The 10,588-nt window shown below is 40.5% G+C and overlaps 1 long non-coding RNA gene across 1 annotated transcript; it reads left to right on the top strand.

Moving 5' to 3' along the window:
• The first annotated feature begins 1,267 nt into the window (after positions 1-1,267).
• Positions 1,268-9,777, top strand: LOC140608411 (uncharacterized). Its single transcript, XR_012010431.1, has 2 exons — positions 1,268-1,561; positions 6,228-9,777. It is a non-coding gene; the product is annotated as an uncharacterized lncRNA (long non-coding RNA).
• The last annotated feature ends 811 nt before the right edge of the window (positions 9,778-10,588 follow it).

The following is a 10,588-nucleotide window of genomic DNA, read 5'->3' as shown; positions in this document are numbered from 1 at the left end:
GGGCTCTTTGGATTGATATCATTCCAATTTTAGTATATGTGCTGCCAAAACGAGCACCTTTGGATTGATAAAGGCAAGTAAGACATTGATAGGACTAACATCTCAAAAACACAGAAGAAGATGTGTATATCTGGAAAAACAATAATGACCCAAGGAGGCCAGAGAGTGGAGAGGGTGTGAAAAGTCAAGAGAACACAGAGCAGTCACCCTGGGAAGATGGCTGGAAGCTAAGCGAGCATTGCTGCCATTGGCAGGCCCATCCTGCAGACCTGTGCTACTCAGACTGTGGTCAAAGGAAAAACAGCCTCAGGAACACCTGGAAACTTGTTAGACAAACAAAAGCCCAGACCTCGCCCTAGGCCAACAGGATCACAATCTGCATCTTTACCTGGTCGCTATGTGATTCATAAGTGTGTTATGTTTTGGGAAAGCCCACCGAAGACAATAGGGAGCCACTGAAGATTTCTAGGGGAGAGGAGTAATCTGACCTTAGCTGTGATTGGGAAATGCACTTTTGTAAAGCAGCATGAGGGGCACACAAAAGGGCCATTCAATAAACAGTTTTCAATGACCACATTTTTTTTTAAAGATTTTATTTATTTATTCATGAGAGACACAAAGAGAGAGGCAGAGACAGAGGCAGAGAGAGAAGTAGGCTCCATGCTGGGAGCCCAATGTGGGACTCGAACCCAGGACTCCAGGATCACAGCCTGAGCCAAAGGCAGACGCTCAACTGCTGAGCCACCCAGCATCCCAGTGACCACACTCTTTGCAAAAAGATGAACAGGTGTCTTCTAGAATGATGATTATTAAATGATATTTCTGTAGTCAGAGCTTCATGATTTTGAAGTAACTCAGATATTAATTCTTTAATGTAACTTATTCATTAGATGGGAAGATGAGGAAGGTAAACCTGGTTGTCGCTTGAAAAAAAAAAGATTTCTTTTTCACTTTAATTCTTTATCTGGAATCTATGTAATCATGCTGCTGCTTGATTTTAGATGGTTCAAATTTTTTAATGCTACTTGAAATCTGATAGCCAAGGATCCTGTAATATGAGATAAAATTAATCAGGCAGGCTCAGAGCCCTAATTCCAGAATAGTCTATGGCAACTCTTATACTCTCCTCCATCCCCCAAACACCCATTTTGAGATAGCCAGGATCATTTTCTTCATTTCCTGCCCAGACAGCTGTGGAGTGTTGCAATTCTTTGTTAGACAGCTGCAGCATTTCTCCTTAGAAAAGGATATATCTTGTCAAGGATGTGGTTATTCTCAAATTTTTAGCTTATTTTTTAAACAGTGATGTACTCACCAGATGTAGAAATAGCTTAGCTTTAGAAAGCTTAGAGCAAGGCCATAGCTACCATGAGCATCCCTGCTTGGAGGTCAGCTCTACAAATGCCTTCCCTGGGTTGCTTGTAATCTCCACTGCTTCAGCAAAGAGTCCAACCCACTCCTGTTGGAAAATCCTCTGGCCTCCCGAAAATAACTCCTTACTAGCTGAGTAAACCTTAACCATCTCCTACAAGCAGATAAGAAAATGCCACACATCCAGAAGGTGAGTAGCCAATTTTAATCCTCAATTATCTCCTCCCTCCACATCCACAAAACAGCCCTGCTATCTTCTGATCTTTACTATGAAACTGTGGAGAGGAAAGAGCTAAAAGAAGATAAAATCTCTCTTTCTCCTGTGTGAGTGTGTGTGTGTGTGTGAGTGTGTGTGTGTGTGCCCGCGCATGCGCCCATAGTCAATCATGTAGGAGGGAGCCGGGCAACCACATAAAAATTGAAAATTACCTCAGATGACAGTAAAGGAGACAGGACTTGGAAGACTGCAGAGAGCAGAGATGATTAGAGTGAGTAGGCATGTCGGGTGAGGGCTAAAAGGTTAGAGTACTTAGATTATTTGGGAAATGTTGGACATTAGGTCAAGGGAGGTTTGTTACTATGCCACGTCCTATAATTTAGACATCACAAATCACAAATAGCACAGATATGAGGGAAGCTTTTCTCCTCTTAAATGACTTCTACTTTCACGATAACCTCGTATTTGGTACTATTTTAATTTAAGTCACCTTAGAGTTGGAAAAATGTGTCCAGAGGCAATTAAGAGTCCCTCTACTTAATTCTGTGAAATTGGTATTTAATAGCTTTTGTGGTGTTTCCCCAAATAAAAATTCCATTTGCCCCATGTCTACTTCGAGATCTCTAATAATTATTAAACTTTGTCTGACAAGGAACGCCACAAGTTAAATTTACTTCCTAACTTTGTAAAAATCAGTCACAAACTCTATCCCTTGAGGTGGAGACGAGACCGTCTTTGTTCATTGGCACAGCCTGGAAGTGCACAGAAACCAGGCAGCAAAGTTCAACTGGTCTGATGGAGTCAATAAGCCTCCAAGGGTACCTACTACAGATCAGGGGTTTTGCTAGGCAGAGGCTATAAGAAAACAAATAAGGCATGAAACCTGTCTCACACAACTTACATATTTTGAGAAAGAAAATCAAGGGAAGGGTATTTGTAATATATGTTTATCAGTATAACAGCTTTGGGGCAGCTTTTCCTGACCTATAGGAGGGGAAAAAATCCCTCCAAAAGTTAACTGTTCTTTGAAATCCATTCCGCTGGAGGTTTTTGGTAGTGTAGATGCTCAGGCAGGGTTAACCAGCTCTGACAGCTTGACTAAAGAGGTTAGAGTCATGGTCATGTAGAAGACGAGTTATCCCAGTATCACATGCCAAATTCAGAAAGGGTTAAAATCTATAGTCAGGGTGACCCCTGCAGCACTGGAGAAAGTTCTCATGTAGCAAGTATGTGCTAGGCAGTCTGTGGCTGGGTTAGTGGGAAAAGCTAGTTAGGGGTACATCACCACCAAGCAGCTTAGAATGAGCAAGACTCCAGAGCTTGGACTGCCTGGGTCTAGATCCTAGTTCTCCTGTTAACTAGATATTTGACCTTAGCCCATCCTCCCTGTGCTAGTTTCCTCATCTGGGAAATGGGGATGATAAAAAACACTACCTACTTCATAGGGTTGTTATGAAGAATGAGTGAGTTGATGTTATGAAGAGTAAATGAGTTAAGATAGCTCTCGGCCCTTAGAAAGTACTTTGAAGGGGTTATGTTAAATAAAAGTCAATATCATGACCCCCATTTAATGCCTATCAAGATAGAGTAGCTGAACCATAATTTGTTCCAGATAGCATCTGCTTTTTCTGTGGATGAGATGACCTTTCTACGAGGGAAATGGACCATCTGTTCCAAGCAGCCTCCCTCTCTATCAAAAGAGTTCTACTCATATTATATTCAAATAAAATGGCTCTATGGTCCCCTTTCCCCCAGTTATGGCATAATGAATGGGATACATTTTTCCCAAGAGACTCTTGCTATGGTGGGTCTCATCATCTCCCCTCTTCTTCAAAATTCAACCAGGAGTAAGCGGCAGTCCCATACTAAGGCTATAGAGATCTCAAGGTCTGATCACAAATTAGCATGAAACTCTCATCATATCCTTTAAAAAAAAAAAAAACTTTATTTATTTAAATTCAATTAGTTAACGTATAGTGTATCATTAGTTTCAGATGTAGACTTCAGTGATTCATCTGTTGCATATAACACCCAGTGCTCTTTATATCGCATGCCCTCCTTAATGTCCATCACCCAGTTACCCCATCCTCCCACCCCTCCCCCTCCAGTAACCCTCAGTTTGTTTCCTATAGCTAAGAGTCTCTTATGCTAAGAAGATTTCATATTACTTTATTTTTCCCTCCCTTCCCTGTGATCCTCTGTTTTGTTTCTTAAATTCCACATATGAGTTAAACCATATAATAATTGTCTTTCTCGGATTGTCTAGACATATCGTTTTATACGTTCTCTTAAATTCAATATTGAATTTAATGACATTGATTGCCTTTGTCGTATTTCCAATCATAAAACTAGTATTTTATAAATCTTTTGCTTTCCCTATATTGTTCTCCACAAATGGTAGCAAACAGCCTTCCTTCTCTAGGCGATTTATTAAAAAATAAAAATAAAAATTACACTTAGGCATACACATTACCCCTGGACTGACAGACTTCGACAAAACTAATTTCCCCATCCTCTTATCAGAGGTCTGTACCGAAGCAGCAGCCACAGGGAAACTATTTATAAGCTGCACAGGGCAAGTAAATGCCAGGAAGCAAAATTGGCTGCCTTTAAGATTTTACGCAGACATTCCAAGTCCCAGAGCTATTTCTTTTTCAAAATTTTAATAATTAGTCACGTTCTTAAACTGAAAGAAGCTTCCTAGGAGGACAATAGGATTGTGTTACACTCCTCTGTCGGGGAGCTTAATAAATGTCCCACAGAGAGGGTCAGGAGCCACAGCCCCTCCCAGTCTCACAGCAGATGAACACTCCACTGATAGGCGCTAGAGTCTCTGACCTGCAAGTTAACACTCCCCGTTCTTCCAGAGGGCCATTCTCCCGAGTGCAGGCTGACAATCATGTCAAACGGGGCTAGGACCTGACCACCAGCCTCATTTTCAATTGTGAGTAAAATCAGGATTTGAAGCCAGGTCTCTGAAGATCAGGTGCAGTGACATGAACTTGGTCCCCTAATAAATCACAGCTGAAGTTAGTGTTCAGGAGAGCAAATGCTATATGATGCTGCTGGCAAGATGAATTCTATTACAGTCTCACTTGTCCCCTTTTGCCTTGGCTTAAAACTTCCAAAGAAGTTGAATCAGACTTTCCCAAACTCCGTGTTTATCCTTTGTTTAAAAGCAATTTGTTTGTTCTTTAGGGAAATCATGGTACAGATGGCCTCAGGGGAAAATTATTTACTTAATATTTATCCTGAGGGCTGTTGGGCTTTCACAGGAGCAGGGTTAGAGCAAAAATCATATGTGGATCTAGGAATTCTGAGTGAAGAACAAAAATTACATAGCGAGCCATTTTTGAAAGAGCAAAAAATTACATATCAAGTCATTTTTGAAGTATTCTTAACATTTTATATTTTCTATCTAGAAACACTGAAAATAAATAATAATACCTGAAAATTATGATGTACCCTCTGAATTCAGCTTCAGTGGAGCAGGTGATACTTAAGAAAGCATCACCAGTAAATATCAAAACATCACAGAAATATTGATGTTTTACCTCTAAGCTCTTCTTAGCAATTTTTAAGTGGGCCAAATGGTATAAACTCAGCATTTAAACCTACAAAGTACAAATATTTTTTTTTCTGATTCTTAACGCAAAGATGTGTACTCACAAAGAAAAATCAATTTGTCAACCTTGCGTGTACATGACATTTTCCATTTCCCCACTTGCTGAAGAGAAACACAGACAATGTGTGCTGCTGAATGAAGCGACATTTAAAGAATTGTGATTTTTTTTTCAGTTACTACCTTAGTCACATTTTAAAATTTTAAATATTGTATGAATAAACCTTCCCTACATATTTGAAATCAAACCAGTAAAATTCCTTGTGAGGAAGCAAAATTTTCACCTACTCAACTCACCCTTTTATGTCTGTTGTCAAAATGATGCATTTAATGGCATCGAAAGGCTGAACAAGTAGAAAATGCAGGCTCTTTGGGCAATATTTTATACATTTATCCAAGTTCTCACTTGCCCTAAATTGACATCTTTTAACCCTAGACTCACGCCTTCAGGATCTAGCCTGTCCTTGGTTTCATGGCCACATTATTCTATTTGCTGAATTAGAAGTAATTAACAGTTTCACATCATAAAAGAATCAGGTTTACCCTCAAGAAGATAATTGGTCATTGATGGTTGTCTGCCATATTTAGAATAGTCTCTTAGTCATCTTCCGTAAATTAAAAAGGGGGTTTTGTGGAAATATACTACCTGCCCTACTATTTTGCAAGCAGATAACTTTTTAGTAGCTTTCAGGTAAACTCACTGCTCAGTTCCCCTGATGCAGGATGACAGAAAATACCCCAACCTATTCCAGCTTCAAGTGCCTTGTAGTCTGGGAAATGAATTTTGTTCTACACTAGGCCCATTGAACATCCATGCCTGACTCTGTTACTTCATTTGTTGCTTGAAAAAAGCCCCACAGGATTGGTCATCTTACTGTCTTTTTATCATTGAAGAAACTGAGACTCAGAAGGTTCATAGGAGTTAAGCTCACTTAGCTATCAGGAATTGGAATCTAAACTGTCTACATCAAGAAACCTGGGTTCCAGTAACTGAGCCATCTTGTTTCTCTTTTCTAGCCTTAAGTGAAATACATGGTCAAGATCTGAAGGCTGGATTCAAATTTCACCTCTGCTCCTTCCCAGCTGTGGCACTTTGGAAGAAGTACTTAACCACTGAATGAAATGCAGCTAGAGAGGCACATGCCCCATAGGAAGTTCACAAAGATTAGAAGGTGTGTGGAAAGCACCGCTCTGCCCAGTGCTTCCCATGCAGCCAAGTGTTCACTATGAGAGGGGCTGTCAGAGCTTGGGAAGTACCAACTTCAGATATTCCAAATCACTGTGTTCAAGGCATCTGCAGAGGTAAAATGCAAAAGCCCTAACCATGTCTTTAGTCATCCAGGACTTTAACAATCATAATTAATGAAAATGTCTTTTATTTAAAGCTCACCCCTGCCAGGCATTGTGATGGGCACTTTATACACACTATATCTATTGATTCTCACAACCACACAATGAGCTAGAAATTAAACTTGTTTTATAGTTGATGAGCCCAGAATTAAGAATGGTTATATAGTCAGCCAGCTAGTTATGTAGAGGAGTGGATACGTAAATCCAGGCAGATACCAGAACCTAAGTTTTTACTACAGTGGTGGGGACTACTCTTTGATTATCTCTGTAGTGGGTCATGTAGTGACTTGTCTAAATTCAACTATTTTGTTAGCCCCCTCTTTCTCTGTACATTAAAAGGATGGAATGCAAATATTTTAACTCACCTCTTAGGTAATTTGAGGATTGAGACCTCCCTGCCCTCTAAGAAAGGGAAACCAGCTTATCAGTTCCTAACAATTTGAGTGCTAAGGGTGCTGAGGCCAAGAATAGGCCATATGCTCTGTAAGAAAAGGAAAATGGGGTTTTAAGACAGTTGAAGTCCCTCTAAGGGAGGAGGTAGGAGTCCCTCAGAGTGAAAGTCAGCCAGAAGGAAGTGACTTGGAAGAGGAGGTGAATACAAAAAGGGTCATGGGGACAGGAACCTCATCTCTAAAAGTCAGCTTCCCAAAGGACAGCTCTAAAGGGCCTGGGTGAAAGACAATCAACCAAAGTGGTAAACAACTGTGACTCTGAAGCCAGTTTGCCTTGGATCAAGCCCCAATTCTACTACTTCCTAGTTTTATGACCTTTCAAAAGTGTCTTAACATCTATGCTTCTCAACTCCTACCTCAGATATCTCTTCTGTAAAATGGGAATAATGTTAGTATCTACCTTACTGGGCTCTGAGACTTAAATGATTTGATACCTGTTAAGCCATCAGAACAGTATCTGGCCCAGAGGATGTACTTAGTTGTTATTTATACAGTATTTGAGAGCTCTTGAGTTGGGTCGAGCTATGTTATCATACACCCGAAGTGGAAGTCTGTGCACGCCTGCACCCACATCTGTGCTTGCACCAGCAGATCCTCCTGTTAGGGCTCAGAAATAATTCATTCTGGAAGGATCCAACAATTTACATGTGATTTCCTAGTGGGAACAGGTCTTGACTTTGCTACAAAACCCTTTTCTGCCATTTCCAAACGCCACATGAGTACTGGTAAATCCAGCATCACAAAGTCTGTTAAAAGCGGAAACCAAATGATTAACAATTAAAACCCCAGGTCCCCTTTCTTCTATCCCCACTTCTATTTTGCTCAGTTCCCACATGCGTAAAATAAAAACATGACCCACCTCACAGGATCATTGAGTATTAAATGAGATTAACAAATAAAAATCACCCAGCACAGTGCCTGACGCGTAGTAAGTCATAAAAAGAATTATTTCCTTCTTTCTTTCCTTAAGCTAAATACAGCACTTATTAAACACTGTTAAGGGACTAATGATTTAAGGTAAAAGACCCCATGAGAAGCAAGGAATTGGTTCTATCCTTAAGACACTGCTGCCTATACCATATCTACTGATTTATTCCTTCCTCAAATGCTTGTTTTTCATAATGTATGAAAGAATGCCTTCAACGTAGGAATAAAATGAGGATAATAATAGTAATGATCATCAATAATATCTAATTTTAGATATATGAGAAAATTGGCTTCTGTTTCTTTAATGGATATGTCTATATTTTTCTCTTTTGGTCCCTAGAAAACTAAATCATCATTTATTCCTACGTGTTAGGAAGAGATGTGCTCTGCCATAGTCATTAAATTCATTTAAGCTCACACAACAGAAGGAGACATTCTGGAGGGCCTTTTTCATCATTAAATGAGCACCTATGTGGTGTTACCAGAAGTGAAAGAAATAAAGGCACTTTGAGGAATAAAAGAGAAAAGGCACTGGCATAAAAATTAATCAGATGAAGCATGTTATTAGAGAGAGACCCACAATCTGTTTATTATATCCCATGTGTAGCAACATGACAGAGATACTGAGGGAAGCCACTAGAGAGGACCTGCCATTTCAAGACCAAAGTGCTAGAAACAAAGGCTTACTTGAAGTACTGTTTGTGATGCTACACCTAACCCTCAGCAAGACAGCTAATTTCTCACACCAATCAGTCTGTTGCTAGAAATGCTGAGGAGGGAAAAAATCCCCGCTGCACACTTTCCTGTCTTTCCTGAGATTCTAAATCTTTGTACAGAAGTAATTTGCAAGCACAGGCATCTCTGGGATTCGATAAATTTTCCCTCCCACCTCCCTTTGTTCCTTCAATCCTAGAGGGATGCTCCAAGCAGACAGGAAATGTGACCCAGAAGTGTGGTAGCACATTTGTGTCTTGTTTCAGGAAGATGAGTGTTTCTCAGTCTCGTGCTGTTGAACTCACACATTCCATCTCTGAGGGAAGTTTTGAACAGTCCTGGCCCTTTGTTCTCAAGACCACTTTAGGAAACAGCCCTCAGAGACACAAAGACAATAAACTGCTTGGTGGAATGCTCTGTGCTCTGAATATATATCTTCAAGGATCAGGATATGCTACTGATATTTTCTTATCATGGCTTTTTAGGCATGATTCCTTGTTACCAACCAGGACTATCAGCCCTGGTCTAGGTCACACTTCTATCTCAATGATCACATGCTGGTTCACAGAGTGAGTACAGTATTTGCACATAGCCTTCAAATTAGTTCTAATTTTTCCCTGGAGTATAATGTGTCATTGAAAGTATTCTTAAATAAATGGGAAATATGTGGATACTCTACCCAAATATCTATATGTAGCTGGACTTTACCTAAATGAACCCAGACATAGAAAATATATCTATGTTAGACAATAATGACAGTCATTCATTTGCTTTCTTATTGGGATTGAATTTAAGGCTAGTGAAATAAACATAAAATAAAATTGAATTAAAAAAATCAAGCTAGGCAAGTCAGGGGTGGGTCTTGGGTTCAAACTGACACCTGAAAGCACAAACAAGCTCGGAGATGCCATTAGTCAAGAGAAAACGTGGGCGATCCCTGGGTGGCTCAGAGGTTTAGTGCCTGCCCCTTCCGCCCAGGGCCTGATCCTGGAGACCTGGGATCGAGTCCCACATCAGGCTCCCTGCATGGAGCCTGCTTCTCCCTCTGCCTGTGTCTCTGCCTCTTTCTCTCTCTCTCTCTCTCTCTGTGTGTGTGTGTCTCATAAATAAATAAATAAAATCTTTTTTTTTTAATAAATAAAATCTTTAAAAAAAAAAAAGAAAATGTGGACGTGTCCTCACTTCAACCCTAAGCAGATGCAGCCCTGTGGACCCAGTTTGTTGAGCAGTGGGGAGGGTCTGAATTTCAGACCTCACCTGTGACCTCAGCCAGGTGCTGTATGCTTCACAAACAGCACAGCCACGGAAAGCCCTTCATGTGCTCAGGGCACATTCCATAGCAGAATGAATGAGGAAATCAGTGGTGGGCTGTTGCTTCATAATAGGGACTGTCCTACAGGCAAATCTTTAAAAATGTGGTCTCGGGATCCCTGGGTGGCGCAGCGGTTTGGCGCCTGCCTTTGGCTCAGGGCGCGATCCTGGAGACCCGGGATCGAATCCCACGTCGGGCTCCCGGGGCATGGAGCCTGCTTCTCCCTCTGCCTGTGTCTCTGCCTCTCTCTCTCTCTCTCTGTGACTATCATAAATAAATAAAAATTAAATAAAAAAAATAATAAAAATGTGGTCTCTGTCTTATCCTTGTGGTTATTCAAGAGGAAGTGAAAGGTTTTCCCATCCATGGCATAAAATCAAGCAAAAAATAATCACCATATCTCCTGCCAATCTTGTCTCCTTGACTGGGAGAGATTTTAAATGCAGAAGGAATGCTCACTTGGCTCGTTGCATCAGCAGCAAACTAGCCTCTACTTTGCTGTTGGATTAATAATGCTTTAGAATACCTGTCGCTGATACGAAAAGCTCTAGCACACCAAATACCCTGATACATGAGCAGTTTGTGTAGGAATGACTATAGTTTATAATCAAATGTAACATATG

The sequence above is a fragment of the Canis lupus genome, chromosome 17, assembly GCF_048164855.1.
Source record: "Canis lupus baileyi chromosome 17, mCanLup2.hap1, whole genome shotgun sequence".
NCBI classification, from domain to species: Eukaryota; Metazoa; Chordata; class Mammalia; order Carnivora; family Canidae; genus Canis; species Canis lupus.
This window is presented reverse-complemented; position numbering and strand designations above follow the sequence as displayed.